Source organism: Xenopus laevis, chromosome 8L (assembly GCF_017654675.1).
Source record: "Xenopus laevis strain J_2021 chromosome 8L, Xenopus_laevis_v10.1, whole genome shotgun sequence".
Taxonomy (NCBI): Eukaryota; Metazoa; Chordata; class Amphibia; order Anura; family Pipidae; genus Xenopus; species Xenopus laevis.
In genome coordinates this window covers 49,649,630-49,677,277 of record NC_054385.1, presented here as the reverse complement: position 1 = coordinate 49,677,277, position 27,648 = coordinate 49,649,630, and the positions used below count along the sequence as shown (strand labels likewise).

The 27,648-nt window shown below is 38.7% G+C and overlaps 1 protein-coding gene across 1 annotated transcript in view; it reads right to left on the bottom strand.

Annotated features, from left to right (window-relative positions):
• The window catches only part of mamld1.L (mastermind like domain containing 1 L homeolog), a 133,112-nt gene that overhangs the window by 29,504 nt on the left and 75,960 nt on the right, over window positions 1-27,648 (bottom strand).

The following is a 27,648-nucleotide window of genomic DNA, read 5'->3' as shown; positions in this document are numbered from 1 at the left end:
GAGTCTATGGGAGATGGCTGTCCCATAATTCAAAGCTTTCTGGATAATGGGTTTCCAGACAACTGATCCCATACCTGTATCACATTTTAACAGTTTAGAGGGAGAACAATTAAACAAATGATTTTTTAAAACCTAAATCTAGAAAAGAATACAAGATAGAAATGCAATTTGTAAGGGTAAACTGCCTCTTTAAGCTTTAGTTTGACTTTTGTATCTATTTATCCTGAAGTACCACTCAGGCATAAAGCACCAGCCCGCACTGCAACTGCAAAGAACAACACTGAGAGCCATAAAAGCATCAGCAGCTATTATCTGAACCATACAAAATGTAATATGCTTATAAAATCCTGTAATGGAGCAACATGTAGCTTTTCCCAAGTGCTCAGATGATTAGGTAACCGCTGGTTTGACTGCGAGCTCTGATCCACTTGGCATGAGCGTGTGTCATGGAATGCTAAGGATTTGCCAGAAGTTAAATGGTACCATTTTTTTTTTCACTCAGCAAAGACCGTAGACTGTTAATCTGAAAGCACATGTGTTACTAGTTTACTTTACTGGATTAAATGCTTTACCTCCTCCTTTTGTTTAAATGTCGCATATGTCAACATAGCATACATCATAAGTCATTGTTAAAGCCTAACACAACTAAAAAGGAAATGTGTATAGCGATTTGATAGAAAGAGTTAAACACATACAGTGTGGTACATTTAAGATAAAACCAGAGTCTTCTAGGGGTCATTGCTTTTTACACTTATGTCCATAGAACATTATTTTCCCATATGTTGGCATTTCTCCGTGAGTGGGAGCAACCATACTGCTTGCTTTAGCCAGGACATACCCAGGTGCTTTGGTATCTAGCTTACAGGGGTTGTTCACTGTTGAGTTAACTGTTAGTATGATGTAGAGCAGGGGTCCCTAACCTTTTTCACCCCGTGAGCCACACTTGTCTGTGTGCAACACAATACGTGAACAGTACCGCAAACATAATTTTTATTAATAATAAGCATATACTCTAAATTCAAATGATATATAACATCAATCAATGTGAGATCTGGCACTGTATGTTTTCTTCCATTTTTTGAATATCTGGGGTGTGGTTTGTGACAGTCAGCCCTCATGCATTCGCAGGAGCAAAAAGGTAGAGGAGATTGTGGCACATGAAAAATGGGAACAGAGGAAAAGGGGAAAAAAGAAATGTAGGATGTTGAACTTCTTGGAAATAGATTCCACAGGTGCAGTGATCAGGGCCAGAACTAGGGGTAGGCAGAGTAGGCGCCTGCCTAGGGTGCAATCAAGGGGGGCTGCACTTTTAAGAGACATCTTTCTTTGTTTTTTTTAAACCTCAGTTTGCTTGGCCTTTAATAGTTTTTCAGTTTTATAAACCCCCTGTTCCAACCCCTTCTTGCCCGTGATTTATACTGCGGGCAGAAACCTCCCTCTTGGCAGCTGCTGGCACAGGTATATATATATTTGTGGGCAATATCTTGACTGCTGCTTGCACAGATAAACAGATGATTGTGGCAATATGATGAATTTTTGGCTGCTGCTGGCAAGGGTACATATTTGGGGACAATATCATGGATTTTTGGCTCCTGCTGGCACAGGTTCAAAATAGGGGTAATATGATTTTTTTGGCTGCCACTGGCATAGGTACAGATTGGGGGTAACAATATGATGGATATTTTGCCTTATGCTGGCACAGGTACAGATTGGGGGCAATCTGAGGAATTGACTGTCGTTGGCACAGGTACAAATGGGGGCAATATGATAAGTGCTGGCAGAGGTACATGGGGCAATATGAATGGTAAGGTGGGAAATGGTAATGCAGGACCAGGTGGGGGCACTGATTGAAGCCCTTGCCAAAATACCATGGCCCAGCCCTGGCAGTGATAGAAGTGGATGAGAAGGTGGCACAAAGGAGACTGGGCAGCACTGAAATAGTAATCATGTGGAGTTGGTAATAATAATGGTACAACAAAGTAATAGGTGAGGGAGAAGGAGTTATAGAGAATGTGGAATTATCAGAATTGGCACAGTAATGGCAGGGACTAGGGAGAAGGGCTCACTGTGGGCTGGCATATGACATCAAGGCGGCAGAAAAATATTGTTCTGGGGGGCTGGGAAGGGAGGGACAGAAACTATTGCGCTGTTATTAGTGCTCAATGCTGGATATGTAAGCATAAAATTTCTGCCAGCAAAAAGATTATTGTTAGACTACAGAGCGCTCCCTTCTTTCCAGCCCCATACCAGTACTGTTTCACCCAGTAGATCCAACTCACTAGCCCTGTGTAATAGGAAACATTTTAATAGATTGTGGGCCAGCGAGATCCCTTCTCCCTGGCTCACCATAAGAAGCTTATATCACAGTTTCAGTTCAAGCACGATCCTTTCTATATAGCCAACCTTCTGAAGTACGTGTAAAAGTGCCAGTGTGATACTTTCCAACCAGCCCTCATAGTCTCTCATAAATTGCCAGCGTCTTCCCCCGATCAGTTGTGTGAGCCTCCTGTCAAATCGATCAGTGAGTTATAACAGCATTATCTTTTCTCTCCATTCTCTTCCTGCGCTTCCTACTCGCTGCTCGCTCACAGGAGGACTAATCGCCAACACGCTGTTATAACTCACTGATCGATTTGACAGGAGGCTCACACAACTGATCGGGGGAAGACGCTGGCAATTTATGAGAGACTATGAGGGCTGGTTGGAAAGTATTGCACTGAAACTGTTACAAATACTTCAGAAGGTTGGCTATATAGAAAGGATTGTGCTTGAACTGAAACTGTGATATAAGCTTCTTATGGTGAGAATGGATTTCGCTGGCCCACAATCTATTAAAATGCTTCCTATTACACAGGGCTAGTGAGTAGGGATCTACTGGGTGAAACAGTACTGGTATGGGGCTGGAAAGAAGGGATCGCTTGTATTGCTTGCACAGTGCCGGAATCCACTTTGCTAAATGGACACCTGCTGATAAACTTACGCTAGCAACACCAAAAGGGAGCTGCGAGCAACATGTTGCTCGCGAGCTACGGGTTGGGGATCATTGATGTAGAGAGTTTGCAGTTTGAATTTGAGACAATTTGCATTTGGTTTTAATTTTTTTATTATTTGTGGCTTTTGAGTTATTTAGATTTTTATTCAGCAGTTCTCCAGTTTGCAATTTCAGCAATCTGTTGTCCAAATTACCCTAGCAACCATGCATTGATTTGAATAAGAGTCTGGAATATGAAAAGGAGAGGCCTGAATAGAAAGTTATAAAAAGTAGCAATAACAATGCGTTTGTAGCTTTACAGTGCATTTGTTTTTAATGAGGTCAGTGACACCCTTTTGAAAGCTGGAGAGTCCAAAGAAAAAGTCAAATAATATAAAAAAAAACTATAACAAAAAAATAACGAACACAAACCAAAATTGTTTAGAATTGGCCATTCTAAAATACATACTAAAAGCTAACTTAAAGGTGAACCACCCCTTTAAAACTTGACTCTACATGGAGGTGGTCAAATACTGGCTAACCCTTCAAGGTATTTGATTGGTTGGACTGGAAGACAAACAGAAGGATATCATAAAGCTGAAGTGTAGTGGGTGGAGTTTGGGTTGGGCTGGGGTGTAATAAGGTGGGCTCAGCACATAACAATGGAGATGCTTGCTGATTTTGACATCTTTTTGTTTACATTCTCGATACATTTTTTTTTGTAACATAGATTTATTGAGATTCATTTTTAATGTACATACTGTACATTTGATCGGCATTAAGATATTCTTACATTATCTTTTCAGCATGATGATCTCAGTTTGTAGGAAAATATAAAAACAAAATTAGAAAGAGATTTTGAACTGGGTTGGTGAAGGGGGGAAGGGGGAGGGGGGATTGAGGAAGGGGTAGAGAGAAAAGAAAACAATAAGTGTTAGTAGCAATGTGTCAGGCTTCTATCTCCATGACTAGAAGTTCCTGCAATAGTTTTGCCTATTAGCATGTTGTTCATAAGCCGTGTCCTGGTGCATTTGAATCCTTAAGATGTTTAAGTGGATAGGCCTCTGAGTTGCCAAATAGACCCGACCCTCAAGTATCTGTTTGTTTTATTTTGCAAATATGCTATCCGTCCTTCAAAACTTTGCTACTGTTTACTCTGACTTCAGAGAATGGTCGATACACTTTTAACACCGGCTAAGCTGCTATCAATATATTTCTGAATTTGCTTATATCCACTGCTTTGACAGCCACTTCGGTATTAGAGTTAAAGGACTGATCACTGTTTTTTTTTCTCCTCTTTAAAAAATGTTTGCTGCTATGTTAAATAGGCAGCCCTTGACAATCCAGATCCAGCAAGACTACAAGTCCCAGAATCGTGCCAACAATTCAGCTGGTGGAGTTCAGCAATATATAAGCCTCAAAAGATGCCAATTGTGTAGTCTGTATGATCCACACCCTGCATCTGTAACATCTTTAAAAAAAAAATAATCACATTTACAACAGTGGAGTTTCCAGCCAGCAGTGTTTCTCCAGTTTATGGCAGCTGCATACCAAAGATCTTAACAAACAATAGAAGAGGCAAATAAAATAAATTAAGTCTCAGGCCACATAGGCATATAATAATAGGGCTTGCTATGGCCAGCTATGAGAGTAATGATGTCAAGATTTTTTCTTGCTAGTATCGCTGAAACCAGGGGTGTAACCACAGAGGAAGCAGACCCTGCGGCTGCAGGGGGGCCCAGGAGGTATAAGGGGTCACATGAGGCCCAAATAATGAGCAATTTCAACACATATTGGTAAAACCCAACATATCTCTGAATAAGTTCGGTCCCAAAAATTAATTTGCCGTGGGGCCCAGTAACATCTAGTTACTCCACTGGCTAAAACAGTACCCACATTTCTTCTTGACCCCCAGGAGGGCAAGCATATACCTTTGTTCAAAGGACATCATACTATTTCTTAAATTAACCAATTCATCAGCTTCATATATACTTTAGTAAAAAAAAACAATTGTACCAAGGTTTCCTATTCCAACTCCAATAATTTGGTTACCTGATTTTTCCACTTTTCCTAGAGAAAAGAACAAAACCGATCCTTTACTTTAGATATTGTCTAACCTACTCCAGGTATGGGACCTGTTATCCAGAATGCTCGGGACCTGGATAATGGATCTTTCCATTAAATTGGATCTTACCTTAAGTCTACTAGAAAATTATGTAAACATTAACAGGTTTGTTTTGCCTCCAATAAGGATTAATTATATCTTGGTTGGCTCAAGTACAGGTTACTGTTTTATTATTACAGAGAAAAAGGAAATAATGTTTTCAAATTTGGATTATTTGGATAAAAAAAAAAAACCAATGGGAGACAGCCGTTCCATAATTCAGAGCTTTCTGGATAACGGGTTTCCAGATAACGGATCCCATACTTGTATTTACATACAGGCAGAATTGTATTCTCAACCCTTCTTGAATTCTCTGAAATGCCTAAATTTGCTCAATTTAACAGTTTTTAAGTAGTACGGCCTAAGAGCATTATATTCATACTGAACCTGGTCTACCATTTCTAGTAATAGTGAATAAAGTACCTCCTCTTGTTAAATATAAGGTTATTATAAGTTACTGAGGAATTCCATGACCATATAAAAGCACAAGTGTTTTTTAATACATGTCATGGAACTCCGAGGTGACTTCTAATATCCTCATATTTTGCAACAAGGGGTACTTTATTTATTATAATACACATGTTTCAGTGAGTCATGTGACAGAAATGACATCACTAAGCTCCAATTATAACCAATGACATCACTAAGCACCCTTTATGAGGATATCATTTACAGAATATTCATGGCTCTTGTGTATTATTGTTATCTATTATTTATTATTATTATTGTAGTTATTGTTTTTGAGTGTTTCAGAGCAAAGGTCCAGTTGCAGCAACTTTACACCTTTTAATGTGTGTGACACCTTGCACTGGAGCACAGCAGCCATTCTGGGACAGCAGAGAGTTGCATGTGTCAGCAGCAGATGCATCTATTGTGTGTGTATGTTTGTGTGGGGGGGTGCATTGTGGGCAATAACATGACTTTTCATTTACACTTTGCATCCCCATGTTTGAAGTAAGCTCTTATATGAAAAAAATATGAATCTCATTATTTTTACACATTCTGTCTGTACATGTATTCCTTGTAATATTCTGTCTGTGTTAGTCAAGCTATGAGCTGGACTCCCACAAATGCACTTGGGGCCACTGGTGGATCAAAATTGCCCCCTGGCTGCTAGAAGGGATTTTGTGGAAGAGAATTATTGAGTCTCGGCAGCATGTGTTGCTTTTATCTCATCATGTGCAGGCCTCATTCAGAGCCGATTCCTCTCATTCTATGCATGAGTATACTTTCCCCGGTGTGTCCCTTATTGCCTATAAACAAAGTCTTTTATTATAAACCACAACCTCACCCTGAAAACTCTGAAGTACTTTGTTCTCCAAACATCTAAGCCTGGGGGGAGTCTTTATGAAGGTACTTAAATGATGGAGCACTCCAGCCATATTACTTTGGAGAGACATAGCCTCACCGTGTGTCCATGGCTTAAAGATGTGAGAGAATGTGCAAGAATCCCTTCCACAGGGTGCACTTGGAAACTATGTGCGGAATCTAAACATGCTTGTGTCTGGAAAGCCTGGAAAGGGATTGCTGTGCCGGTAAACAGCTGCTTCAGTATTGGGAATCCAGGAAAGATGATGTGCATAGCACAGTATGCAGAAATGACCAACAGGTAAGCCCTGCAATGGCCAAATACTACAGCTATGATTACTGATTCGCTGGAGATGCTTAGTTTCTGGTTATCCTTCTAATATAAAATTAAATCTGCATGTTTGCATATGGGCCTGGGGGTGCACTGCCCAGATTAACATTTGCCAGCAGTTCAACAAAGCTCTGAAGTAACAGAAACAGGGTTTGTGGTTCCCCAAGTAAAGGCTTGCCCTGTACACACTGTACCTGCTCTATGTTTGGTCTGCTTGGGGTTTCACAAAATCACTGCATGTACACGACCTGTACTTTACTAAGAGAACCACATTACTCATATTTAGCTGCCTTTAAGCTATATTTGCTTCTCAGAATTTATAGCACAAGAATATGTCCCGCCACAGTTGGATACCCACATGGGAGTGTTTGGTATTTGTATTAGGGATATCCAACCAGCAGCTCTTATAGAATCCCACTCATAGTCAAAAGAAGGAATCTATCTATCTATCTATCTATCTATCTATCTATCTATTTCCCTGGAATATTACAATGAGTTTGCTTATGGCATAATGATATGCTTGTCTCTAGTTGCTGGGGCTGTGGCCAATATAAAAAGAAAGCATTTGGGACCCGGGAGATAAGCATTATGTCAACTCTCATATATATTTTTCACTCCTGCTCCTTAAAAACATAGTTTACTTTTAAATGAACTTGTAGTATGATGTAGACAGTAAAATTCTGAGATACAAATTTGGGACTGGTCTTTATTTTTTTTCTTTTGTGCTTTTCATCTATCTAGTTGCTATCTAGTTGCTAGGATCTGATTTACTTAGCAACCAGGCAGTAGTTTGAATAATACTGGAAGAGATGAATAGGAGGTGGACTGAATAGAAATATATAAAAAAATACAGGGGTGACGGAAGTATATATTGTCTAATGTCTAGGGGGTTTTGATGATTACTGTGTGACCTTAACCATTGGGTTAGGTCGATGAATGTGTGCAGACCTACTCCAATTTAAATATATAACCCCATTACTGTATGGCATGTCTCAATATGTATTGTATGTATATTTTTGGTGCTAATAAAAATATTTCTTAAAAAACAAAAACAATTGTAGCCTCTATTGTAGAGCAATAGTTTTCTGCCTGCCAGGGTCAGTGACCCCAACTGAAACTGGAGAGGTAGAAGGCAAATCATTTATTACAAATAAAAAATGAAAGCCAATGAATAGTTGTGGATATAATATAAAAATCAATTGTAAAGGAACTGTAGGAAATGTAACACTGTCACAGTCAGAAAACTCACAATTAATAAAGACAAAATGTCAGGAAAAATGTGCATTTGTTTTAATTTTATGTTTGTCTGTTTGCAGAAAAGACTAATGAGGGTCTTCCTTAATAGTTTGCCAGTGAAAATATGCATCTTTCATTTATATACAGCCAGACCTTGGTAACTTTAAAATATATGCCTGTGTTGCCTGTAGGGTTAAGTTTCAGAGGAGATATGCACTGCTGCTCCTAATCGCTTATAATGTACCACCTGAACCATGAAATGTAAATCCCTGGAAAGGGACACATTTACTGCACAAAGTACAGCTACGTCAATTTTGTAAATGGCCACATTATTGGTAAGAAGCGTGAAGTTAATGGCGACAGTGAAGCTTGGGTAAATTCTGCCACTTTCGGGCAAAGACATAAATTACACTAGGACTTTATTATTGCAGCCATTATGCTGAATGTGAGCAAATGATAGTTTCCCCATGGACCACAAGATGATGTGCCCCATAGTCCCATGTACAATAATGTGTGTTATGTGTATTAGCAATATAACACAGGGTTTAGGAAAATGTATTCTAGAGTAGCCTCTATAACCCACAACAATGGTTCTATGCCACTCAATGTACATCAAAGTGATTATAGGTGAAGCACCTTAATACAGGGAATCTAAACCATCTATAAATCTCTCACACTGTGTTCCCTAGTTCCCTCCCCTTGTCACCAAATATGTACAGTAATTATAATTGCAAGGAAATTCACCAATGACAATGCTGCTTAGCAGCAAGCACATTTTGCTCTTATATTAAATATAGAGACTATTGTGTTTGCCTTAATTATATTACATTGAAATCAAACATCAGAAGGGTGGGTCTGTCATAGAGAAACTTTGAACCATCTTGCAGAAACAAAGAACATGGAAGCAAAATTGCATAGATAAATTGGGATTCTTATCGTTTTAATAATACAACCCTGATGTGGCTGGACTACAGCTCCAAGCACGCTTTCACCATTGATTAATTAAATTATAGTGGGATTTGGAGTTTGGGAACAAATGATTTACCACTAGATGCCGTGTAAAGCTTGCAGTCATTTACTGTAAAAGATTATATACAGGTATGTTATCCAGAAACCCGTTATCCAGAAAATTCCGAATTACGGAAAGGCCGTCTCCCATAGACTTCATTATAATCAAATAATCCAAGTTTTAAAAAATTATTTCCTTTTTCTCTGTAATAATAAAATAGTACTATGTACTTGATCCCAACTGAGATTTAATTAATCCTTATTGGAAGCAGAACCAGCCTATTGGGTTTATTTAATGTCTATTTATAGTAGTCTTAAAAGGGAAGGGAAGCTACCTAAACAGTTTATTGCCAAAAGATTAGCCACAATAGTACAAGCTATAACACTATATTTATTCTGTAGAATGCTTTACCATACCTGAGTAAACAGCTCTAGAAGCTCTCTCTGTTTGTTTAGGATAGCAGCTGCCATGTTAGCTTGGTGTGACATCACTTCCTGCCTGAGTCTCTCCCTGCTCACTCATAGCTCTGGGCTCAGATTACAGCAGGGAGGGGGAGAGGGAGAGAGGAGCAAACTGAGCATGCTCAAGTCTGATACAGAAGCCCATGTATATAAAATAGAAGGAAAGAAGTGTTTCTTTTGACAGAGGACTCAAAGCAGCATTACTTTGAGGGTTTACTGGTGTATTTATAGAGACCTTTCTGATAAAGCTTTCTTTCTACTTTAAGGTATGAAGATCCAAATTACAGAACGACCCGTTATCCAGAAAACCCCAGGTCCCAAGTGTTCTGGATAATAGATCACATACCTGTACTGTGTATATACGATGGTGTAAAATCTGGGAAAACGAAATGTAACAATGTAAATGTACAATGTTGTAAAATGTGGGAAACCTGAAAATCGGGGGATGTAAAATTGAGGTTTTATTATGGTATCATAAGGCAAGGTTCACGTATGATGTAGCCAACATGTGCTATGTTTTATTTACTATGAGAGGAAAGCTGAGTACCTGGAAGCAAGTCATGCAACTACAGGGAGAACATACAAACTTCTTGCAGATAGTACCCTGCAACAGAAGCCCCACACTGCCAGGTAACAGTGCCAAATTCTGCTTCATCATTCTGCTTTACACTGTTTTACAGACCCTCACACTCAATGCCATTGTGCTCTAGCTGTTCAGGTGTAGCCCTCCAAAGTATTTTTATAATGAGGTGTATGTTTATGAAAGTTCAGCTCAAGAGTGCCCACCAAGTACTGGTTCTCCAGCTGTTGGCGAGTAAAGCCACAACTACAATTTCTGGATAAGCAAAAGCAATAGGGCCAGGTGGCAACCCTTTAAGTTATACCCGTTATAGAACAGGCAATGAAGAATAAAGGGAATATCAGAATTACTACACAAAGAGCAATGAGTTTTCTTGGTTTACTGAGCAGTGGATGGAAAGGCCAGATAAATAACAACAGCTGTAATTCTGTTAGATGTGACTCTTGCTGTCCAGAGCAGTTTAATTCAGCTTGGTGCCGCTCTTCCTTCAGCTGTCTGGTGCCTGCCTTGAACTCAGGAAAGAAACTGTCTGCCCACTTTGGCTTCCCAGCCAAAAGTCCTTTCCAGCCTTTAGTTTCCAAGGGAAAAAGAATTTGGCTGACAGTACAAGTAAATGCACCAAGACACAATGGAAATCAAAGTCAACACACATTCCCTCTATCAATCTCCTTAACCCTATCATTTCTAATTGCATGGTTCCATCTGTTCTTGGAGTAGAGGTAACGTATCTTAAAAATTAATTTATCATTGATTTCCAGAAAACAACTTAAAATTGTCTTTGTCCCATGGCATGCCAGCCAGTTTCCCACAACAACTCCGTCCCTCTCCAAGGTTACACACAGATCCTCAGACTGTAACTCTGGATTTGATAAGAAAATATTTTGTCTCTGGGAACTCAGAGTGTTTCACTGTGAACTGGATGGTTACCCTGGGCCAAATAAATCTTCCATTCCACCAGTACTAACTAACATCTCACTCAAATGTAAACCCAATAATACAAAGCATAGCTGACTTAATCATGGGCTTCACAAGACTCACAAATCCTAACTTATATATTTTCCCCTCCATCATAAGAAACCAAGTTTCTGGTGTGACCCTAAAGTACTTTCTATCCCACTATCCATGTGTACCTGACTCCAAATAACTGCTTTTCCATTACCATGAATAATGTTTTAATGTATGGGACTATTCTGCTCCAACCAACAATCCAGCTTTCTGATTAGTCTGTCTGTTGTCTGCTGACTGTTATTAGATTCAGTCTCCAGGACCTCAAACATATAGGAGTAATGTGTGCTAATCTGACTGTTTACCCAACTAATCATGAAAAAAACTTATGTAATAAAAGACAATAATTTTGCCAAATGGCAGCCAATCAGCAGGTAGCATGTACTGGCCACCTGTTAAAGCAAGCATCTTATTGATTGCTGTGGGCTACTGCACCTGGGCAAATGTAGTTCTGTTTATTACAGATGGGCAAAAGAGATCAAACAGTCCAGAATGATAAGTATCCCCCTATAAAATCCAATGAAGGTAATAGGAAGATAAGGTTTTCTGCTTTGACCAATCAGCTCTATTCTAAATGTTCTTGATTTACAATTACAATTTACAATCTGAGGTCCCTTAATACTAACAGCCTGGTGGTTATAAAGGCTTAATATTGCTGGTATTAATAGAGAAGTAGCATAAGAATATAGGAAGGCTGGTCAACACTGCCTATGCTATAAAATATTAGTCTACTAGAATGTGAACTGTTTTATGACTAAAGCCAAAAGGGTTTTATAAACAGGTTATGGAAGTAGGGTTGCCACCTTTCCGTATGGCTGAGACCGGGCAGGGGTGGGGCCATGACATAGATGGGAGTGGCTGTGACATCAGGGGTGGGGATATGACACGGCAATATTTTATCACATTAGTCAAGCAAAATTAACTTTAATTGCACTATATAAATTATTTGAATTTTGGTTTCTTTGGTCTGCGAACTCATAATTATAGCAAGGAGGTAGGAGCCATTTTGTGGACACTGCTATTAAGGCAAGCCTTGTATCATCTCAGAATCTTGTTTGTGCACCAGAATGGGGGACCTGATGTACATCCCTACGCCCTGGCTACACAATTAAACATTGAAGCAAACGGAGGAATGCGGGGAGAGCAATGATATCTAGGAAGTGCTGAATGGAGAGTGAAAGTAATTGTCTGCCCCGCCTCTATGCCTAAGGCATAGATGAGGGGCAGGCAATATTTGATTGACAACTGAGATTTTTAAATGAGTTTACAACAACTTTGAATGCTTTAATAAAAAAAAGAATTTGTATTTCATTTTTATTTTGAAAAGGACATTTATTAAACAGCTTTTTATGTCTGGGTGACAGGTCCCCTTTAAGTATTGAAAATAGTTAAAACATTCCTTATTAAATGAAAGTTTCAATGACATGGTTACACATGAATAATAACTAATTTACAAGGATACACGTTATTCATAGCTCGTAGGACTATATTTAGATATATTTCCATTTTCCAATTTGTTCTGTACTACTGTAAATATTTACAGGACTGTAAATACACAAGAATAATATGTGTTTTACCATACCTCTGTACTAGCCTGTTCTAGCCTGATTCCTAATATATGGCTTCATTGCTTCTTAAAACAAGCTGCATTATGTAATGAATGTATTTATTATAGTATGATAAAGCATGTTCAGCTGGGAAAAAAAAATCAGTCCATAAGATTTTACAGTGTATCAGCTATGATCATCTACCGACATAAAGCTTCAGCTAAAATGCTGGCATTATATGCTATTTAACTACGTTTCTTTTCTGCGAATGAAGCATTAGTAGCCTGGAAGGCTGGCAAGGACTGATGAATTAAATGTAAATGCTGTAGAATTCTACTCCAGCTGTACGATTCTCTGAATGCAAGACTAGTCTGGCTAAATAAATATTCACCATCTAATGGGATCTACTCACTACATGACATGTCCCAAGGCGCCATAGCATCTGGCATGTGTCAGTAATTATACACAAATAAGCCGACCTGAGCCAGCCATGTAAAGACGAAAATGCACAGTGCAAATAATGTTGCCATGATCAGATAGTAGATGCAAACATTTTATAAAAGGGAAGAGCCAGTGGGTTTGTCTGAATCTATCGACTAGTAGCAACAGCCCTGGTGCTTATGTAGCCTGAAACTCAGGCTTTTAAATCTGCAGACCTTGAATGCGATGGCAATGAGATTTCCTGTGATTTATTAAAATGACCTTCTAAATGGTCAGCAAGTGAGGTTTTCTATGGTTTATATTCTCCATCGATGTGGTGCATTCCTGGTGCAATTAGAGCTTAAAGACAAACAGAGCAAACTGATCTCATACCAATAAAAGGAATGAATCAAGTTATCAGGAATGCAGGAGAAGCAGACAGTTTATTAGAAACATATTTCTCCACCAAAAATGGAGTGGAAATGACATGATAATAATTTTACAAAATGTGCACTGAATTATTTTCTGTTGTTTTTTATTGTTTAATGTGATTAGCTTTATTAAAGCAGACTAGCTATGAACAATATATATATATACTTAGCATGTAGGGAAGTCACACATCTTCCAACTTAATCACCTAAAAGATGGGACAGTTGGCATACTTGATGTGAATATCACTTACTAAAAGCATACATGTGTGCACTCCCGTACCTTATATTAATTAAAATATGATTACTAAACAGATTAAAATGCACTTTATAATGCACTTACAATATATGCATGCATCATCAGCATACCATAGGGCTACCCATTTGTACTCAACACTTGAAGCAGCACAGTCCATTTGTTGCAACTGAAAGCAGCATTTGTTTATGCCTTTTTTGTTCTCTGGTTCTGACTATTTATACAATGTAGCAGAAGTCAGTCCCGTTTAGGATTGATACATTATTTTAGCTACATTATTTTAGAACACAGATCAAGTGCTGTAAATGACATCAGCCAGACACATACTGCTTTCACTGAAACTGAAATGCTCCTAAATTTTACTTGGGTCCTCTGTAAGCTGAGACGGAGACTGGCGAAGCAGCGAATACGCAGTTGGAGCAATTTACCGGTTTGCGACAACTGTGCATGCGCGGAAATGGACGGAAATTGGCAAAGCATCAGAAAAAGACACGAGGACAGCTGTGGAAGATGGCTGTGGTGAACTCCGATGCTGTGACTCTGCACAGAGGTGTAAGTAAAGAGTTAGGGGCATTTCCCCGTGTGGGGGGGGCAGCTAGGCTGGGGGGGAGGGGGGTCTATGTGGGGTGTGGGGTAAAGTTTTTTTGGTAAAGGGTTTGTTCCTCCTTTAAGGTTTAAGGGCGTCCAAGTCAAGCACCTGCCCTGGTTGCCCAAATATCCCCTACTCCTTGGCATTGCTTAACCCACCGCCCATGCACATGTACACCTGATCCCACACTTACAGTTTGGCCGAAACTACAGGAAGGCAGAAAGAAGAGGTACATGCCCAGCGCCCCCTCTAGGCACGTGTCTCGTCTGCCTACCCTATTTCCGACCCTGCAGTAGTATTATAATATATAAAATTGTAGTTATCAAATGTGTATAAATACAGTTTTCTAACTATATACTGTACATACCTCTCTCTCAGTCTTGCTTGTGAATAGCAGGTGGCTGCCATACTGTGTAACTGAAACAGACTGCCAAACACACGGCTCACAGACTCTGCCACAGATTCCTCTGTTTTCCACAACTAAGTAAGTGTGGATATAAACCATAAACAACATAAGTGTCTGTTTCTCCGGCACATTACACACATCCTTCCCTTGTATTTGGTATTGCTGCTACTACATATGTAGGCCTAAGCCTCAAAAAGGTGTTACTTCCCACCATTAAGGGCAATGGCACATGTGGCAATCCTGTTTATTATTGGGAAAATGTGAAATTTAGTGCAATTTAGCACCTGTGCTACTATATCAGCTGTTCACTATCTTAGGACTTTCTGCTAAATCAAGACAAATATTTACAATTATACCTCATGTTGCATTCTGTATTCTTTTGTTTAGGGTCGGACTGGAGTGTCTGGGCCCATTGGGGCTGCCACCTCAGGGGGGCCTCACACCCCCTCAGAGGCCCGCCCCAGTCATGAGCTCCACCAGAGGCTTTACCTGCACCCTTTTATATTAATTGCCCTATAACCTCCTATTACTATTTGGAATCTAACTCCATTATGTTTTTGACAATTCTTTCAAAACATCTACAAACAGTAATGACTGTAAAGTGGTTTCTAAAGAGTAAAAACTGGTTTTGAATATGTTTTTTTTTTAACAAAGTCAAGTTTTCCTTTAGAAGATATCCAAGTGCCAGCAGGATATCAGTTGCACCACTCCCATGGAACAGACATGTGGAGTAGAAGTTGGGGGCGGTGGGTTGTGAAAAAAAAAGACGAGTTAGAGAAAACTCTCCAGCTGCCAAATCCTTTTCCCATGCTCCCACCCTCTACATTTAAAGTTAGACGCAGCTTATTCTTATAGGAAAAGGGAATGGAAAGGAATGTGCACTAGGGAAATGAGACCAGCTAGCTGATTTAATCATGATAATTATTTAACAAAAAGGACCCACCAGAAGTTAGTGTTAGTGCATTTTTATACCTTGACAGCTCGATGCATAAAGAACATGAGATTTTTAGCCAAGAAGTTAAATGGGTTGGAGGAGAGGAGTGGATTGCTTCTGTGCTTCTATGGTATCTTCAATGAAAACTAAATCTAATGGACAGATTTAGAATACATACAGAATACATTCCTCCTAGTTTCCCATGGATTGGTAAAAAAACCATGTTCTTAGTTAGGCCAACTGTCAAGTAGCAGTGGATCTAAGCATAAGGATTTTGCAGAACGTATACAGTCAAGGGTGCCCCCATGGGTGCTTGGAGTGCTAACTTCAATCCTTTGTTTATGAACTAGAAATAGCCATTTTAAGTTCCTTGATTATTCTTGTACTTTATTTGATGAGCTATCAAACTACAAATTCTCGCCCAGTAATGCTTGTGTGCTATGGCCTCAAATTTGTAGGAGCAACACTCATATAAAAAAAACAAAGGTTCTTTGGTAGAATCAATGCTATTTTTTGCAGCCTATAGCAGCTCTGCATAGGAAAACCACAATGTCGCACCTGAGATATGCTGATTCGGCTTGGTGACATAAGTAGCATCCCAAAATGTTATAGAAAACTAGCAAAAGGAGGTTTTACATAGCGCTACTCCAAACTTGGCTGTTAAAAAAATGCTTGATCCTGATGTTATTAGGATAGAAAAAAAAAATAAAAAGGAAGGAAAGTCTGTATTTTTTCCCCAAAACATAGCAAAGGAAAGTCACTTTCTAAAAACATGGCATTCCATCTATACTAACCACTCTACTGAAGATATGCTGCCTTTTCAACTAACGTCATAAAACAAATGTCTCTTTCCAAATCCATAGGACTAAATCCAACAGAATTGGGTACCTATTCTAGGTATCTTTATGTTTCTTAAAAATGCAGCAAGGTTTTTACAGAAGGATGGCACTAAGCCTAATTCACAGCTGCTAGGATACAATTCAAGTTACTAAGCAGTTTTATTTACATCTAGTAATTTAGATATCATTTAGTATAACTGAGTATGTAAGGAACAAAGGATTATCCTAGTGCCTTGTTAGTTCATCAGTAAACAAAAATGTGCTTTATTCACCGTGTTCTAGGATTGCTGCTCAGTGACAAACTATTATTGTGGGCACTTGGAAATAAAGTACCTAAGGTTAAAGAGATGACACCAGAATTAGATCAGAGTTCCCATATTTAGCCTCGGTGTCAGCATCAGCATGAAAAAGACTCGCTAATCTATGGAATCACGTGGCTTCATTGCCATATGGCAGAATATAAATAGAGAACAGAACAAAAAAAAAAGGGTAGTTGTTACATGCTTGGCTATTGGAAAACAATTCTTGGATCAAACATCTTTGAACAGCATTACGGTCAATTATAGATTCAGCTGGGGGTTTAAAATCTGAACAGATGTAGTTGGCATGGGAGAAATGAGTAACTGTTTACTGTCAGTCGGTAAAGAGATGGATCATCGTCCTGTTGTGCAAAGCTTACTGCCAGTCATGGAAAGTTACTTACTGGATCACTAAAAACACTTACACGCTTGTTTATCTGCAGTTTGTGTCTTAAAACCAGTATAGCTCCTTCATGGTTCCTGGCTGCCCAATGGAAAAAAGGGAGATGAATAATGGCACCCAGAAGTTGTAAAAAAATCAGAAAATGAAAGTAAAAATAGGGGCCGTGACTATGTAATGAGGGTCCTCACTGATGTACAATTTTAATATAATTTAGTATTAAGGCAGGGGTAATAAATGTTGCTTTTGTATCCAGGAACTTTTAGATATACCGCTGTTACTCAGTAGATAGCATAACTGTGTGGATGTGTGTGCAGGGTCGGACTGGACATCTGTGGCCCACTGGGGCTCACTTTAAGGGCCTGGCTCCCACCTCCCTGATCGCCCCCCCCCATTGGGTTTATTTCATGTTTAAATGATAGTAGACTTAAGATATGGTGATCCACATTATGGAAAGATCCCATAGCTGGGTCCTGAGCATTATGGATAACAAATCCCATACCTATAATAATCTTTTGCACATGGGTTGCCTGCAAATAATAAATACAAAACAGATGCACTATATTTCTAGTAACTAGTATATTTTTTAGTAGCTCATTTTTAGCAACAAGGCAGGGAACATACAAGGACATTTTCACAGCATTTAGATTTATAAATAATATCTCCATAAAAGATGCTGGTGAGCATAGTCAATTACTGGTGGGATGTTAAATTACAAAGTCCACTGCCATCATATGCCCAAGGCTTTATATCAAATGTACAACCAGTCAATTTTTTCTCTCCATAAAGCAGCATTTAACCATAAGGATTCTTGTACCATCAGTGGTTATGTCATAAGAAATCACCTATGACTTTAATCATGTCTGGCAAATATTGAACTCAAACTACCAATAGTAACCAGCTTCTCAGACTCACTCCAAATAAACCTGCAAGCTGGACCCAGTTCTCACAGAGCAAACAGATGCTGCTGCAAAGTCACATGTGGTGACTCAAGCCCAAAGGAAAATTATAGTGGATAGCAACAAAAAAAATAATTACTTTGAAATAGTAAACATTTGACATTTATTATTTCGAAGAAAACTAACTTTTACTCCGTTTTTATCCATGCAAGGACAAACTCCTATGATGTGGTTTCTATTAAGGCTTTTATTTCAAGGAAAACTAACTTTTACTCCATTTTTATCCATGCAGGGACAAACTACTATGATGTGGTTTCTATTAAGGCTTTTATTTTGAGGAAAACTAATTTTTACTCCATTTTTATCCATGCAGGGACAAACTACTATGATGTGGTTTCTAGTAAGGCTTCTAAACAGAATTTGTAATTTTCAGCACACCAGGGTGCTGTTCTGTAATTCTACTAAGATAATCCTCCTTGCCATTGCAAATAATAAATAAGTATTCACTTATTGAAAACTGGAAGTAAGGAACCAGTCTTATCCACTAGCCCGCCACCATTTGTTCCTTTTTTAAATGATTTTTAGCATCAGCTTCAGTGTTTCAAAATATGTTTCATTCTACTTTTCTCTATTTTTCTGTTTCTGTAAATATTTCCCTCTGTTCCCAGTACAGACAACTCTACTTATTAAAACTAATTGTACTTGCATTTCGCCAATTCATATTTAGACTTTAAGCTCTGCTGTGCAAGGAACTCATCTCTCTGGACTTAAACTGTGATGTAGCTGTATATAACATGTGGTGTGGTTCAATGCAGTCTACTAGCATTAAAGAAAATAAAGATGGGCATAGAGTAAACTGTAAGATCCACTTGTTTGGCTGGTCCAAATTGGGATGATTCGATAGTCAGATTACATCAAAATGGCAGCCTAGAGAGACTCGTTAAATTAACCAACCGTGTAGATTTTTGTATCCGCAGACCCAGTGCAGTCTGCATATTCTGATTATTATTCAGTCTTATCGACTTCTAAGGCAGGTATTATTTTACTTGTGCTGTTTTGATAATTTATGACAATCCTTAAGTTTAGCCTCCCAACAGTAGCCCAGACCACACTGAGCATGTGCAAGGTCTTGGTCTTGCAAAGATGTTTGACAAAGTTACCAGATAGTGACCCCATGTGGCCAACTTTGAAAACATAAATCATTTGTTTAATTATGCTTCTGGTGCAGTAAGTTCATGTTTATGTTTAGTATACAAAATACAGCATTTCTAGCATTATTCTATTTTAGACTTTAGTTTCCCTTTAATGCACCAATGAAAATTTCTAACCTGCACAACAGATGCTGTGCAGGCCTTCACGAAGGTCTTAAACAATGTCCCATAAGCTGTTAACTTGCTTTGGAGGGGCCAAGTCAGCTGCTATTTAAGCAAACATTTACAGGCATATACAATAATGACCCTAGCTGGAGGCAACTTTATCTGCCCCATATACTGAGAGACCACATGCCAGGAACTAACCTGGCTTGATAAAATTATGATAATTTGGCAAGCCAGATATGTGATAATATCCATCCATACACCTATAAGGACCAGCAGGTTGACCAGTATCCTTATTGCCGTACTACCATGCGGGAGAGCAAAATTGATCAATAAGCAAGCTTTGGATCAGTAGGCAATCACACCGTTTGTCTGTGTACAGTAGGGCTGCTTTAATACCCTACAAAAGATTTACAATGTTCTGACATATGTAACAGTTACTGAAGGAGAAATTTGGAAGAGCAAAGATAGCTTTCCAGGAAAGCTCTTTTCAAATGACTTTTTCTATTACAAGCGTGCAACTGTCTGTCTTTCACTATAAGTCAAACTATGAATCATTCCAGATTTTCCGCTGTCTAATATATGCAAGGCAGCAAATATAAGAAGCTCTCTGTGTGTCAGTGCAGCGCGGACAATATCAGTTTCTGTTTACAGCTGTGCCTTTTCCCCACCCACACACAGATTTTCTGCAAAACAGTCCAGAAATAACCAGCACCCAATCACCCCTCTGCTTATAATAAGACTGCTTTTTCATGGAAATTGAAATTCAAAGTACAGAGGCCTTCTGACAATGCTGCTTTACTCATCTTGGTCTGAATCCACTGCCTTGCTGAGCTAAGAGGGAGTTCTAGAGTCATGGACAGACCCACCGTATGGAAAGAAGAACACCATTAAATAAGTAAAAAATCAACCCTAACCATTAATTTGGCAGAAAATGGTTTATTAAAAGGGGAAGTAACTTTCAGAGAACATTACATAAGCAGCTCAGTGTTTTCCAGTGAATATTAATACAAGCAAGAGGGCATACATATACAGTATAAAGCACATACACTTACACAGTACTGCTTTAATGTTTGCCTGCATCTAGTAACCCATAGCAACCAATTTGCTGTGATGTAAATACCATACAGCAGACCCCATTGCTGAATGGGTGCCCAGATTGCAGGGTCCTCTGTATGGTAGTTCCCTTTGCCCAGCCACGTCAAGCTAAAAACTGTTTGTTGTGGCAGCAGTGGGGCTGTAGGGGTTGGTGGGCTGTAGGTGTGAACCAGGCCCCCAAATAAGTTTTTTAGTTGGGGTTGGCACATTAAATGTACACCACTTCCAATCATTTGGGTGTTTTCAAATAGACGACAGGTAAATGCTACCTGCTGATTGGTTGCTGCGGGTAACTAGACAAGTAGCAAACTTTAGGCCGTGTATTATTTTACACTATAAGCGTTCTGCTATACCTCTGCCTCTGCAATCAATATGGCGCCTGAATACAGATACAAAATATACACAAAATGAATTTAATGAGCAGCAAGAAAGTAGTTAAAGCTGCGGAGCCCCATACAGCTCACTCAGCTAACCCTCCTGGCATCACCTTATAAAGTTTTCCTGCGGATTTCCTTGTGGCTCTAACTGCTGAGACACATCTCAGATTATATATTTCCAAATTTAAAAAGCAGCCCTTAGAGGAGCTCGTTAGGGTTTGAATTAGGGATTTCTCCATGAACATTTCAGTTGATGGGCTAAAGCTTTTGGTCCGAGTTTCAGTTCCGAGTTTCAGTTTGCTGCAGTATACCTTGTGATAATGATATATATATCATTTGCCACTAAATACTTTGGATTTTGATTAAGGATTTTGGCAGTGGGGGCCTTCTCCAACAGGAGTTTTTAAGCCTGATCCCTGTGCTATAACAAGAACACGTCACCTAAATGGTCTGGTTACATGAAGGTAATCAATATGATCCGGCACTATTTCTAACAGAATAACATTTAGTATAACCAAGCATGATTAGAAATGCACTTACCTTTTATTGGGATTGTAAAATAGATTTTCTGTAGTTTGTTAAGTAGCTAGAAGGCTCATATATAACAGAGGTATGAAAAGAAATGTAATGATCTTGCAAATGCAAGGAATAATATAGAGGAAAGGAGGTGGTATAGGAAGCAGCACTATTAAATATGTTGGCGCATTATAAATGGTATTAATGATAATAATAATAATCCGTTCAGTAGCCTGTTTTTACAATTTGAAGTAGCCTGGTAATATTTAGTTGCACCCTGTTAGGGCCTGACCATGCCCCCATTGGGCTGCCAGCTTTGTCCAGTGCTGGGTTAAAATGAATAATAGAAACATTCTGCTTTCAAATGACTAGTGGTGAGCAAAGTTTAGTGCTTTAATCTGATCTCCTCCTGTTTTTCTTGACTCTTGATACAGGTAGGTGATCTGTTATCTGGAAACCCGTTATCCAGAAATCTCCGAATTACGAAGACTCAAATTTTATCCAAATAATCCAAATCTTTATTTTCTTTTTCTCTGTAGGCTGTTTTATTGGAAGCAAAAACAGCCTATAGGGTTTATATATATGTTTAAATTATTTTCTAGTAGACGTAAGGTATGAAGATCCAGATTACCAAAAGGTCTGTTATTCAGAAAACCCCAGATCCTGAGCATTCTAGATAACAGGTCCCATACCTGTATATGGAAGCTGCCGAGCTACTTTTTTGCAGAGGTAAAATAAAGTTTAAAAAAGGTTCTGAGACTTGAAGATCTATATAACAAAATTGGGGCAAACATATTTGTGTTCATATATTTTATATATTTCTAGATATTATATTCGGGGCTTTGACAAGTTAATAAAACACAGCAAACACCAAGATGCAGTTTTAAAAAGGGAAGATAAGGAAAGCCATAATCTAGCACAGATGAAATCAACAATCACTGAACAGGTTCAATAAAACAAAAATGAAAACCATTTGTGACCTTAAGTGGAGTCAGGAGCCGCAAGTTGCACAACTCCAGTATAGATGACATCAAGAGATCGGTATTTCATTGACTTGAATGTCTCCTGTGTTTGAGGGTTGCCATGTTCACATTACTTGTGTGTGGCAAGAGGTGATGATTAATAGCTTCCAGGAGGACAAGGAATACCTTTAAAATGACTGGTCAGGAAATAAAGGGACGATTGGCTTACATCCCACTAGCCGGCCCATCTTGGGACCACACTTACTGAGGAACTCTCACAGACATAACCACGAAAATGTGGAAAAGGCTTTCACCTTCGGTCAGCACAGAGATCCACCATATGTCTCACACACAGCAAGGGAACTGACATGGCTTTAATAAAAAAAGTATATTATGAAGAAAGCACACGAGAATAGCATAAAACAGCTGCAATGTAACAGCCAGTTCATATTACAGCAGAAATTATGGGTGTTTAAACAATAATTATAAGTGACTGGGAAGATTGTTAAATAGGAAACATACAGATTACAGGGAAAATAATCCATTTTGTTGATGGCAACTTTTTCTTTTTGGCAGCTGAGAGCAACTCCCAGCATTCCTCAGGAGCTACGACATGGAATGCTGGGAACTGTAGTCCCTAATAACAACAGGGCAGTGGGAGGGGAACTGAGAGGGAGATGTTCTGTATTTAGTTAGTATTTAGTTGTACAGTTATTTACTATAATTCTGTTGACACTAATAAGCTGCTCAGTAATCATCTGGGAGTCACACCTTCTTCACAGCGATAGGTAATAAAAAACAATTTCCCTTGCATCAAACAGCTCTAAATGGATAATAAAACCATATCGCAGAAGAAAAAAAAAGCAACTTGTTCTACATAAATAATAAAGAATCATTTTTTTTGGATAAATGTATTTTTATGTTAACAACTTGATTAAAAAATATTTATATTTTTCCTTAAAAAATAATGGAATTGAGAAAAATGAGAATTATAATGACAGCTGTCTACAAATAAGCATCTATAAATGCACAAGGGCAATGCTAAGGGGCAATATATGTGCTAAATTGCTAAAAAAAAAAAAAAATGCCCTTATGGGCAGATGCTTTTCAGGTGATTGTCACTTGGAAATGTGGCACTCCCACTGTCAACTAACGCTGTGTCATTAGGGTGATAATGATCCAGTCCTGAATTTTTTTAAAACCTAACTCCTTTTCACTCTAAGTGGCAACATGAAATAAATTCTCAAAAATGCCTGCGCAAGGTCATTATCTCCCTAATGACATGGGGTTAGTTGACATCTCTGCACCCCACATTTTCAAGCGGTTGTTTGTCTAACAAGTACTTGCACGAGCACCTTCAGGAGATTGCCATATGCCATGTCAGGCCATGGGGAGGTCTTTGGATACTTTGGCGGCACTGACCCTGAGCTGAAAATTGCTGGGACCAAAGGACATCATAATGCCTCATACCACTCCATGCTACCTGTCATTTACCTGAATGCATTTTTGCAGCCAGTATCAATTCACAACAATTTCAGGTGCTACAGACGGAGTGTTTGTTCATTGGCTGAAATACACTGGTGGAAACTGTAAATGTGTTATTACCCACAAGGTTAAAGAAGAGCTGTTAAATGTAGATTCTGACATTTTTTAAAAATCTTCAAATGATTGCCTACATTGTCCCTTTAAATCTTCTCCCCTGTGCAGGGAAAACATAAAAAAACCCACATTTGTGATCTATTTAGTTGCGCAGTTCGTGTTTCTCTGGTGTTGTTCTAGCCCGACACGAGCAGCTTCTCCTACACCCAGCGCGGGAGCCTAATTATCATCATTCCAGTCACGCTCAGCCCCTAACAGCTGCTTTTTATATCTGCCTAAAATTAAATCATTTTGCGAGTTTGATTAAAAACATTTTGAAAGGGGGTAATAAAATATACAGCCAACGGTAGCTCATTTGCCATACTGCGCTATTTGCCTGAGTGCTGCATTTGGATTTTTATAGTTCACATTATTAGGTTTCACAGGTTGAGCATATTGGCAAGTTGAGTGTCTGGTTGGTAGGTGTATATTACATAATGGTAAATGAGATCCTGTTTCACATCTTGCAGAGGCAGCACATCTAGAACAATAAGCTTACTGAGTGCCGGCTAAGGCTGCTCTTACATGGCTTTGCTCAAGTGGGAGGAGGAGGAGGAGGTTTTTTTTTAAACTGTGATTAATTTTCTTTTTAAAATACCAACATATATTGCTGGCTAGGTAAGTAGTCAAAATAATAAGGCAATACAGATATGTATAGTAATATTAATTTACAGAGATGGAAAATAAGAATAATAAAAATAAGTGCCATCTCAAGTCCCCTTGTGACATCCCTACTGTCTTCTTTTGCCTCCTATTAATTCCCCTGCACCAGGTCCCAATCCCTCTCCTCTGTCCCTACACTGATTCAATTTGTTGGTGCTCTCTTGAGATCCCTTCTACCCTACACTCCTACCTTGTTCTGGCTCTGTTTCAACCCACTGGGTCACCAGGTAACATGAGGACACTGGTTGGCTCTAGGGTTACCAGCTGTTCGGTTTTTCTTAATGCTGTTCAGGTCACAACTGTGTCTTCAGGTTTTAGCCTTGTGAAACCCGAACAATAATCTGGCCAATAACCACCACATGAAGCGCACCTCCAAATCTCATAGCCCCACCCCATATGTCACTGCTCCGCCCCTTACGTCATCTTATATCATAGTTTTTTGCGCAAGTAAAAGGTGGCAACCCTAGTTGGTTTCCTGATCCCCTTGCTGTTGTCCCATTATCCCCTTTAATGAACAGGCCTGCTATCAAACTTACAACTCATTATAGCAAAAGATGGATGCTTGGAGTTATATGCTGAATGTTGCCCAGTCCTAATAAAAAATAATAATAATGTATTCTTTGAAATAATGGTTTCCCTTAAAGAGACACTGACACCAGAAATTAAACCTTTTTTACATCTATCATAATATTGTCTTTGTATGCTATCTATAATTTTTCCATAAAAGTATTTACAGATGCTTTTACATTACCCATCTGATCCCCCATGTTCCTCTCTGAGGCTGTTGCTATATTTGAGCTTCAGTAGTCTGTTGGCATTAGAAACTCTAATTGACATGTTGAGAAAGGACAGTCAGGTTGTCTGACTTCAAGTAACAAATACTTACAAAAGCAGCCCTATGAGTGAAAAACGATCAACATGAGCTATATGTTACTTTTGATGTACATTAATGTTTTGAATAATAATTTTTTGGTGTCAGTATCACTTTAAACACACCTACTTGGCAGATATCCAAAACTTACTTTTCTTTGTTAACTTGTTGGCCTATGACAAAAACTGTACTCATTACACAAGGATTTATAGAGTAGAGTTTATACTTAATTCTTGTTCTGGTCTATGTGTACCACTTATATTGTGAGATGCAGTAAAGGCCTGACTGGACATTGTTGTAAAATGTATTGCCTATAAAACATTTAAAACGTATTGCCCTAGGATAGTCTCGGTCTTTGCCTGTGTATGTAGAATGTTGGTACTCCAAACACAAAGCAACCTTAAACTTGTCTTGTAAGGCCCGTCAGTGTTTTCAAATCTAACAAAAAGGTTCAAATTCCAAAGAAAAAAAAATAATAATAATTCTGCCTCCATAGACAGAGAAACTAATAATCATACTCTCAGACTCCAAGGCTGGCCAAAATATTGAGCAGTTCAGTGTCAGGTCTAAGCATAGTTGAGCATGATTAACTGGATAAGAAACATGGCCTAAAATCTTCTGTTTTTTTGTATTTTTAGGCACACAATTCTTGCCTATTATAATGTTGACTATTAGAACCTGTTAGCTACTTGCTTGCTTAACCGAGGACACATATAGTTGCTAATAATATTACAATGCAGAATGTTAAATCACTGACATTTAGGGTGTCAGTATATGACTGATAAGGGACACCGATGGTAAATGTGTCTGAGCTATCTTTTGCATTAAGATAGAGCACCTAAAAGCCTGTGCTTATGGTTTTATGTCACAACAGCTGCGCCATTCCTCCTGCTTTGAGTTTGGTTGGGAGGATCAAATTTCATGTCTTTGTGTTCCTATTCCAATTGGCAGCAGTCCACATTCCTTTTCAGTACAAAAGGTGCACCTCCTTTTATTCTACTTAGAGATATACACACACACACATATGCTACACATTTTTAATGAGGAGAGCACAACATGTGACCAAGAAGATATTTGGTCACAGAAATAAAATCAATAAACTAAAGACTATTTAAACATAGTTATCCGGAAACCTGTTATCCAAAATGCTCCGAATTACAGAAAGCCCGTTTCCCATAGACTCCATTATAATCAAATAATCCAAATTTTTCTAAAGGATTTGTTTTTTTCTCTATAATACTAAAACAGTACCTTGTACTTGATCCAAACTAAGATATAATGAATCCATATTGGGTTTACAATTGGGTTTATTTAATGTTTACATGATTTTCAAGTAGACTTAGGTTCAGGGCACACAGGCAGATTTGGGGAGATTAGTCGCCCCGGGGACAAATATCCTTTTCTTTGGGGTGACTAATCTCCCTGAACTGCCTCCCCTGCCTTTCCGGCACTCACAACCGATTCATTTTCCAAAGTTATCTCACATGTGCCGTGACCCTTAAGGTATGAAGATACAAATTACAGAAAGATCCCGTATCCGGAAAACCCCAGGTCCCGAGCATTATGCATAACAGGTCCCATACCTGTACTTGGTTTTAAGAATAAAAAATATCAGTGTCACTCAAATATCTGTATATACCTAGCTTAGAGCAGGGCTGTCAATTTTTAAAGACTTTAGTCTTCTCAAGGTGTATGCATATGTGGTATCTCCAATAACTGGCATCTCAACATTTAAGTTGAACAGTGCTGGCTAAGGGGAAACAAAACAGAGAAGGGATTTTGATATAAATATTTAAATCAGGTGTGCCCAAAATGGAGAAGCACTGTCCACATCTATGATCTTAAGATCATCCTTCCCTCTACATTATTTCAATTTCAATTTCATTACTACGGAAATGTGATGTTAATATAAATGCAATTTTGTTGTCCTTTATGGGAACCCAATGAAGTTACAGTTTCCATGGCAGTGTAGCACTTGATGTTGTTGACCCTGATGCTATACCATCACTAGTAGACCACACATTGGTAAAATGTCCCCACTCCACTAACATTAAAAATTTATTTTAATGTTATTTATAAGCAAAATTATATTCAGCAAGCCGACCAAGTGCAGAACCACAGGCCT